General features: G+C 43.6%; 1 long non-coding RNA gene across 1 annotated transcript in view; it reads right to left on the reverse strand.

Annotated features, from left to right (window-relative positions):
• Positions 1-1,124: 1,124 nt before the first annotated feature.
• Positions 1,125-10,156, reverse strand: part of LOC121042899 (uncharacterized) — a 32,917-nt gene continuing 23,885 nt past the window's right edge. Inside the window, exon 4 of the long non-coding RNA XR_005796513.1 lies at positions 1,125-1,234. This is a non-coding gene — a long non-coding RNA (uncharacterized LOC121042899). The remainder of the gene's footprint in view (positions 1,235-10,156) is intronic.

The following is a 10,156-nucleotide window of genomic DNA, read 5'->3' on the forward strand; positions in this document are numbered from 1 at the left end:
CAATGAAATGGCAGCTTCCGGGTCTCATCTGTGTAATTTTCTTTACCAACCCACTGTCTCCTGGTTTGCTGGGAAAGCAAGACCATTCTAGCTAGCTTCCCTCCTAATTAGCTCTCAACCCAACACAGCTGGTCGAAATGTATCAGGGCTTTCCCACGAGGGCCTCTTTCTGGAAGTCATTGTAAACTGGTCTGGTCTCCAATGGCAAATTCAATAGGGGATTTGAGACCATAATTATCCCAAATCAGCTGTAGAAGGGAGGTTCTTTTATCTGAATATCTTTATGGCTTAGGGCAGTTGATCTCAAAGTGTCATCCCTGGATCAGCAGCACCAACAGCATCACCTAGGACCTGACTAGACATTCAGATTCTCAGGGCCACCCTGGAACTATTGAATCAGAAAGTCCGGAAGAGGCAGGAACTAGCAGTCTGTTTTAACAAGCTCTCCGCGTGATTCTGATGCATACTGCATTTTTCAGACCCACTGGTTTAGGGTCTCACCAGGTTTTCCTGGTTTGTGATGGCCGACTGCCAGCCTATCTACTGCCTGCCGCCGTTAGTCTCTCACAAAATAGAGCGTATGGCACTTTTACATACGTGTAAAGTTCATACTCCTTTACACCAGCCTCCTCAGAGCAAACTCACTCACTCACTGACACTCTCTTTTCCTCATTTGTTTCTGGAGTTGCAGGGCACAGCCGCAGTCTGTAGTGTACAAACGAATTGTACGGGCAATCTTGTTAAAATGCAGGTTCTGATTTAGCACGGCCAAAGTGGGGTTCCGACCCCCTGCCTTTCTAACAAGTTCCAAGGGGCTGCTGCTGGTCCAGAGATCACGCAGAGACTGGAGGAGGTGGCATCTAATTGTGAAACCAAGTAGGCACGGGAAAAACTACAAACCGTCCTAAAAACCTTTGTCAGTACAAATGAGAAATCTAAGAAATAGAAGAGTTCATCAGGTCAGGACTTGAAGAGGCTTGGACGAGATCTGTCCATTGCAGAAATGTTCTTTATGTCTGCTTTCTTCCTCCCTGTGCTCCCTGAGACCCTCCCTCTCCCTTCCCTCCCTCCTCCCACACAACACCCCCCTCTCTTTCCTTCCGCCACTCCACCCCCACTCACACTTTGTTCACCTGCCTGCTCCTTTCAGACCGAAGCTGGGTTCTTTGTCGATCCTCGCACCAGTTCTCATGAACCGAAAAGCTAGAACCAGGGCCAACACTTGCACACGGATCTGGTGGGAAAACCAGAAGGTGGAATTTAAGGAGAAGACCTAACTTTACCACCTAGAGAAGCTTTTCCAGTTGCAAATCCAGTTGTTCACTACTGAGTTCTGATTTCCCTGGTGTTCTCCATCCAATGAGCTGTATAGCTTCTCCATCGTTTCAATCTCTCCCTTTAGACTGGAAAGAAATTAAGTGTTATGTTGGATTTTTCCAGCAGCTTCCAGATTGGCAGATTTCCTTTAACCTTTGAGAATTACTTCCAAGTTTCCCTTTGAGGAAAGCTGGTGGTGTGCGCAGCTGATCCCTTTACCCCCAGGTCTGGCTCCCCTAGCCTAGCTGCAGGCGTGTGAATTGGTGGAAGGGGCCACTTTGTATCTGCTGTGGAACAACAGCAAGAGAGCTTTAGAGAAATGAAACATAAAGCAAAGGGGTGATCTGTCAGCAAGGAAGAAAACCCAGGGCTTTGCCGTATGGGTAAATTCCTACTGGTTTCCTCCTGACTCTTTTTCCTCCACCATTTCTTCTTTGGTGGTTTTTCTTCCACCAGAATGTACATCCCTATAGTCTTATAATTGCCCTATAGTCTTCTTGACCTATGAGATTGGGAGAAGTATCAACTTAAATTTAGGAACAGAGGTTTTCCTTCTTTGCGGTGTTCTTATACTCTATAGGTTAACACAGTGTCACCCAACAAATATTAAGAATGCACATGAGCAGTGGTTGCACACGTATAGAAAGCACTTCTCTTGACCATAAAAGCTAACTTCTTTCTTCTCTTCCTGTGGAGGTAAGTTTAGAGGGGAAATGTAGGTATCAATATCAGGCAGAATGAGCCAACAAGAAGAGGTATGGGAAGGACATCTGCTTGGAATGCAGGAATCAGGGACAGAGCGATGGAGGAAAACTTGATTTGGAATGTAAAAAATAAGGAAGGAGGTGGCATGGAGTAGTGATAAGAGAATGAGGCTTAGAGTATGTGTTCTGATCACCTGTTAGTGAGTGGCTGTAGTCAGTGGACATCCAAGTGAGTGCATAAAAGCACTGCACGGGTTAGGAAATAAGTGAAGGAAATAGAAACTACTCTAGGTATTTCAAGCAGAAGAGGATTTAAAATAGGGAAATAAGTGGTTACAAAATTGTGGGAAGGATGGCAGGGACTGAAAACAGAGGCCACCACTAGGCTTCCAGGCTTCTCCTGCAGTTACCACCCCCATTTCAGGAAGCTACAGGAAAACCACTTTCACCATTACCAGTGCTCCACAGCCCCAAATGTGGTTCCTAGACCAGCCTTCCTGGTCACCGCCAATGCTCCCATTTGATGAGGCTGTGAATCAGCCAACACCAACACTGAAGATGAATGGTCCTCCTCCTTTCCACTGACCAATCTCATGAGAGTCCAACTCATTGGTAAATCCTAAATTGCATCTGTGCCTAACAGCAAGGACAGACTGGGGAATGAAGTTTTCAGCTTTCTGGGCTGTGAGGTATGAGGAAAACTGGAGACAGAGGTGTGAAAATGGATGCTAATGATATGTGGTATAAGTATCAAGTACAGTGCAGAGAAGCAAGAAACACTGGTTTGCATTAGAGGAATAAGTCATGTTGGGTGAAGTCAGCTCAAAGACTGGTGTCAGGGTTTTGGCAAATAATAAATTAAAAAAAATATTTCCTTCAAGCTGAAGGAAGTCCAATGATAGAAGGAAAGGACTGTCACAAGAAACTGGCAGAGAAGGAAACATAAGTGCATGCTTCTCCCATTCATCCAATGGAAACTAACAATAGCTTCCATTCTGTCTGGCTAGGGTAGAGAAGACACTATCACAGCTTGCTCATCCCCTGAAGCCGGACCCCCACGTCTTCCTCCTGCTTATCCACCAGAAGGCCGAGACCCCTTTACCATTAGCTCTCATTCAGACTCTATGAGCTGGGACCTTCCCCTTCCTGCTCAACCCCCGAGGGTGATAAGCACATTTTCCAGCAGCTCTGGAGTCAAGGCTGCTTACAGAGACTGTGCCAACTCAAACACGTCCAGCTGGAAGTCGCTGCCTCCCAGCCTTCCTTCCCTTTCCCCTCCTCCCCACTAACACCACAGGGGCTTCTGAACCTTCTGACAAGCAGACATGAGATAAAGCAAGAGGAGCAAGTCCCACTTCCCAGGGAGGAGCACAGATCTAGCAGAATGGTAGCAAGTCCTAGCCTTTTAAAAACGTGGACACTCTAGAAAATGGCACAATTGAGGTAGAAGAATAAACAAGTGGAGTGGAAGAATAGCTAGCAAACAGTAGAACACTAGAGCACAGCCAAAATGCTTTCACACTCCCACCTCAGCATACCCTCCACGAAATCCGGGAGCCTCTCTGTCTTACATATTGCTGTTTCCCTGTGCCTGGAACAGGATCGAGGGTGTAGCAGGCAATGCCTCACTGAGATAGAGAGCACTGTACCATGGAGAAGTCAGCACTCAGCATTTGTTCCCTGACATTCTGTAGCCTCTTTTGCAGTTCAGTTGGTCTGTATGATTATTAGTTCTGGCCAACAGGCTATGAGTGGAAATGGCATGTGTCACCTCTAGGAAAGGGTAGTTAAAAGCTCTGAGCTTTCCCCACCTTTCTCTTCCTTCCCTGCAGGAACCTTGGAAACCATGTCTTGACTCAAAATACAGAACTCTGGACCTCTGAGTCACTGGATGCCTCCCCTTGCCTCACTGATCTGCATCAGATTTTACATGAGTTTTGTTGGGCTACCTGAGATTTCAGGGTTTTTATGTTATGGCAGCATGGCCTAGACTATCCTGACTGATAGATGCTGAGCCATTCATACATTAATTCAGCAGACATGTATTGAGTTCTCCACAGTGTTGGTCACAGGGGACAAGAGACTGGCATAAAAGATATGAAGCTATGGAAATTTTAAGAGGTTGACAATATTTTCCTGACTCAGGTTTAGGAAAGCCTTGGGATTTCTGCAGCTATTTGTATAATAGAACAGAAATACTTAGTAAATTGAGACTGCCATATGCTTAGAGAAGACTCAAAAATGAAAACATCCTTACATCTTACATGTCTTACATTTTGCAAAGGCTGTCATGTGCATGATCTTACTAGATTCTTTTTCATAACCCTATGAGGATGACAAGTTAGGTATTATTCCCATTACCATAGTGGAAAATGAAGTCTAGGCAGCAGAGAGCCTATGCACCAAGCTGTTTTCCAACAAACAGTCTGATGTTTAACTTTCCATGATGCAAAAATACAAGCACAGAAGCTGAGATGTAGGTTAAGAGGACACGAATGAGACAGGAAAGAACTCTAGTAGTTTTGGCATAAAGAGTAAGAATGTTAGCTCCAATTCAGTGAGTAACAGAAGCCATATGGATCTTAAATGGAATATCATCATACTTAATTTATCTTTGTGATTCTACCTGACTCCATGAAAATTACTAGGAGGTGAGCAAAGAAGAAAGACAGTATCTGGGCCTTCAAATCTAGACAACCACATCCAAGGAGAAGAATAAAGGAGGGCTAGGAAGAGTCATGGTCCTGAACATGGTCCTGGTCATCCGTTATGACCGTTTATGGCAAATTTCGGAAAAGAGCCTCTTGTTGGGACAGTTCTCAACGGTCTATGTTCTAGGATAACAACCTCAGCTCACTGTACCATGAAACAAGACCTTCTTAGGCTTAGCAGTGGGTAGCCACACAAATCTTGTAGCCTTAACTAAATATTTTCACTACATATCTGGAGATTGTAGAGACACATAAAAACACTGGCACTTAATTAGGAAAGTTTTTGCAAGTCAGCCCCAAGGAAAGACCATGCATCTCTCCTGGGTCTTTGAACCTCTTCTTGCCACTGCCAAAATTAACAAATGTTAGACGCAGACTCTGCTACTCGACGATGTATAAGTCATGAACTGAAATGATATTAACCTTTTAAGAATCCATCTCAGCATGAACTCTACATCCAAATCCTACTTTTATCTCTGTGCAGAGTCTACTTCTGCAACTTCCCTTATATTCTTCTATAAGTTCCCTCTTGCCTTATATCATCTAATATCTTTCAATGCTTCAAACCCTAAATCAAGTCTCTCTCATTCTGGAACCTTCCCCTGACCATCCCTACCCACTTTGGACTGTACATTTATCTATTCAATTCATATCTTTTGAGTGCTAACTCTATTGGGCAAACTGTGTTAGACACTGGAGACACAATGGTAAGTTGGGCAGCTCAGATCTATGGGCTAAATTCCAGTGTTAACAGACCAGAGTGTTTGTTTCCTGCTTTCTGCTTCTACAACAAATTCAAGCACTCCTACATTGGCCCTTAGAACACAATGCTGGCATGAATGCTTGGCTACCTTTGTACAAGTAAGCTCTTTGATGGTATGGACCATACATGTCTTGTACATTTCTGGTCCCTGCAGTGTCAGGCAAAAGTGGGCTGATTGAGGAACATCTATTGATACATACAAGTGACTAATATTATCCTGTGTCATATACTTTGTGGGGGTGCATAGAGAGAGGAGAGTGAGGGAACAGGAGGCATGTTTAGACTTGGTTTGCCTAGAGCACAAACACAGAGATTTGTTAGAATGATGAATAATCCATAGCAGGCATGGACTAGGACCTGTTTATTTCCAATCTGCTTTAAGAAGTTTGATATGGAACTTCTTCTGGTTGAATAACTCAGCTCATACTACTTGTTTTAGCTTACCAATAGAACTACACCAGGAAATTCATGACACTGGGGAAAAAAAACCCAGTGAATTCCCTAAGGTGGACTTTGAGTTGTGTGTTTTGGGGGCATAGTCAAGGACCTGTGATTACCTGTACATCTGATACTGGGAATCATTGGGGCTGGGTGAAACCAACAGATGCACAGTACCTATGAGTTCAAGTCCTCTTCCTTTTAGATAATGTGTTTTGCAGACTTCTTATTTATAGTATTAATGTTATAGGATCCCCAAGTCAATTTACATAATTTTTTCACAATTGTGAAAAGATTTGACTATGGCATTATGATTATTTTAAAGCCAGAAGAAAACTTTAGGGTTAAACCTGTCTGAAACCCTCCATTTCACACATGAGGAAACTGAAGCATAAATAACCTAAATGACTCACCATAGATCATATAATCAATTGGGATCAGAAGCTGAATTAAAGGGGCGCCTGGGTGGCTCAGTCGATTGAGCGACCGACTTCAGCTCAGGTCACGATCTCATGGTTTGTGAGTCCGAGCCCCACGTTGGGCTCTGTGCTGACAGCTCGGAGCCTAGAGCTTGCTTTGGATTCTGTGTCTCCCTCTCTCTCTGCCCCTTCCCTACTCATTCTCTGTCTCTCTCTGTCTCAGAAATAAACATTTAAAAAAATTTTTTTTAAATAAAAAAATAAAAAAATAAAAGAAGCTGAATTAAAATGTGGAACTCGTGACGCTTACCTGTGCCTTTTACACCACATCATGGTGACTGAGTTAGGGAACGGCACCTGCTGGCAAAGTGCACCGTAGCAACTTCCTTCTATCTGTGTTATACATACCCAGGCTGATAAATAGTAATTATCAGTGGTAATTTTTTAGAAATGTGGAGTATAGACCTCAGAGAATCTACAGCAAAGGGGGATCAAGTCAAACTTACAAGAATTAATCTCCAGGGGTGACTCAGTGGCTCAGTCAGTTGAGTGACTTATTTATTACAGCTTAGGTCATGATCCCGGTGTTGGGGGATCGAGCCCAATGTCGGGCTTCATGCTGAGTGTGGGGCCTACTTAAAATTCTCTGTCTCTCTCTCTCTCTCTGTGCACCCCCCACTCCTCTAAAATTAAAAAAAAAAAAAAAAGAATTAGTCTCCAATTTTATTAATCTCCAACTTTCTGGGCAAGGGAAAGGTGGGAGTGTTCCAAATAGAAAGGAAAGAATGTAGATTCCAGAAAGTGAGACAATATTCTCAAGCGTTATGGAAAACAGAAGGTGGGAAGACCTGAGGAGGACAAGGTCTATGTACAGTCTTTTCCTGGGTCCCCAGCCTAGGTTACAGCAGCTTGTTTATATAACTCCTTGTGTTTGTTTCCTGTGGCTGCCATAACAACTTGTGACCAACTTACTGGCTTAAAACAATAGCAGTGTGTTTGTTCACAGTTCTGGAGGCCAGAAATCCAAAATCAAAATGTCAGCAGGGCCCATTTAAGGCTTACCCAGGTAACCCAGTGTTATCTCTTCATCTCAAGATCTTTAACTCAATCACATTTGCAAAAATCCCTTTTTCTAAATATGGTCATATTCACAGGATCTAGGAATTTACATGGATCTCTTGTGGGAGGGGGCATTTTTTTGCCCATCACACCCCTTCACTTACAACTTTATTGCACATATTCATTATTTGGATAATTATTTTTGATAGCCTCCACCCTTAATGTGAGGGTCCAGAAGGACAGAAGTCTTCTTGTCTGCTTTATTCACTGCTGCTTCCAAAGCACCTAGCAATAGTATCTGGGACATAGCAGATATTTAATAAATGCATGGGGATTAAAAGTAAGGAGGGAAGGAAGGAAGAAGGGAGAAAGGGAGGGAGGGAAAAAAAAAAAACATGAGGAAGGGGTGAGCAAGGAGGAAGGTGGGGAAGAAGGAACGTTGGGGGTGGGGGGGACGGAGAGTGGGAGCAAAGACAGAGAAAGGAGAGGAGAGGAAATCTCCATATCTCACTACTAGTTCTTATCAGAGGGGCAAAGGTGGGAGAAACAAGGATGGGTTTTATAAGTTGAAGGTCACAATTAGTAAGTGATGAAGCTTGTATTTGAAACCCATTGCTATCCAGTACAAGCAGCCCTGGCAGATGCTGGGGGTTAGGTTAGGGTGGGAGGATTGGTGTACAGAGAAGTACATGGAATGCTTGCCCTCAAGGAGTTCACAGTCTCCTGGGGGAGCCAGCTAGCTACTCTCTTTATACAGATGGTAGTGTGTCAAGTACCAAATAAACAGGGCCTGGATTCTGAAAGATTTTAATGCCTTTGGATTTTATTCTATAAAGCAATATTTAGATGATATTTCCAGGCATAAGCAGTAATATTCAAAATTTGCTATTTTGATAGTAAATAACAATTCTGTAGCTATTGTGTAATTTTAAGTACAAATATCTATTATGACTCATACTCAACTACATTAGCCCATGGGATTATCCTAAAGGGTAAATTACATACTTGGCCTAAATCCAACCACTGGAAAATACGCACTTGAAAATGCACAATTATGTCATTCCTGAAATGCATTTCATGTATGAATCTGAGTCTTCAAATCCGAATATTCTTGAATTTTGACCAACATCTGTGAACTGTACAGGATCAAGACATTATTTAGTGTTGAACACTGTCTTGAGCATTCATTCGTTCATTCATTTGTTCATTCAGTCATTAACATGGTTGTTTATTGAGATCCTAATGTGTGTTGTTCTGGGAGCTGAAGATGCAATTTGAATAAGAATATAGCCCTTACCTTCAAAGAATTGCAGTCTGTGTTAATTGGGTTAACCAGAGAGCGGATGCAGTGACAAATTTAGGAATGCAAGAGGGTTATTAGAGAATGACCCACAGAAGTGAAAGGGTGAGGGAACCCTTTCTCCCCAAAAGCAGATAAGACATCTGAGAAAGGAAAGACAGAGAGGTAGGCTCAGGCAAATCCTCTCTGGCCAGTGAAAAACCTGGGCTTGCTGTATGGGGAGCAAAGAGAACAGAAGACAAGACTCAAATTCAGGGTTTTTCTGCCCCATGAATGGGATGAAGAAAGTTCAGAGAGACTCATACAGTCAATGTCTCTGAGCACAGGCTGAGGCAGAGCAAGCCTCAGACCACAATGCAGAGCTGCCGAAGTCTCTGCCAACCCAAAGATTTCCCACTAGAAGTCCTGCATTAGCCCCAGCACCACTCTTATGCTCACTGGCTGGGGCTGCCCCCAAAGACCAAGGCCTCAACTTGAAAGGGAGGTAGATCTCTGAGGCATTAACAGCTGGAGGCCGTCAGCTAACTGCACTCCTCGCAGTTAAATAGCAAGTTCTTTCTTGAAGGGAGATCAAAGTGACGCAACCCCCTGGCTACCACATGGTGCGATCAGGAAGAAGGCAAGTAAACAGGCGATTTAAATCCAGTGAGGGTAATGACAGGGTGCCACCGGAGCTTAAAGGTGGAGCACCACACTCAGACTTGGGGACAGGAACCCTTCCAAGAAGACGTAGCATTTAAGATGGAGCCAGGATTACAAGCAGAAGTGAGTCAAACGAAGGGGGCAGGGCTCACTAGATATGGTTCAGGGCAAGGAAACGTTGTGTACAAAGCCTTGTGGGAGAGAAAGCATAGCACATTTCGGGGAACGGCAGGACCTACAGTTTGATTTTAGTATTACATTGTGGGGAGGTAATAGCAAGAGATAAGGCTGGAGAAGTAAGGAAGGGGTAAATAATGAACAGTCTTGGACACTGTGCTAAGGAATTAGGGCAGCATAACCACATGCAAAATGGTCTGTGATTGGAACATACAATTACCCACATTTTTCTCCCAATCAGTAGAGAATCCTGAAGACCCCGTGTCCCAATTCTCTGTACTTACTGAGACACTAGTGATCCTTATGCTTAACCCACCGAGCCATCCAGGCGCCCCCTAGTGATCCTATGGAAAGGCAACTGTGTTACCTCTGAGGAAGAATATAATTATCACCCATTGTCATTTTGTCCAATATTTGTATCCAAGGCCACCAGTCTACCCCAACTAGGAGAGAAATCACAGGACTGGTTGGCGAGATTGAGAAGGTTAGCATTATGGAACTCTCAGAAGAATCAGAATCTGAGGAACTATTCTGAGTTTCCAGTATCCCAGGAAAAAGGGGCACAGACAAGAATGTGTTTTGCCTACTTCTGATTTAGAGAGCCGTGTTTTTAAAAACGACCCCTG

The sequence above is a fragment of the Herpailurus yagouaroundi genome, unplaced genomic scaffold (assembly GCF_014898765.1).
Source record: "Herpailurus yagouaroundi ecotype Mexico unplaced genomic scaffold, PumYag 186, whole genome shotgun sequence".
Taxonomy (NCBI): domain Eukaryota; kingdom Metazoa; phylum Chordata; class Mammalia; order Carnivora; family Felidae; genus Herpailurus; species Herpailurus yagouaroundi.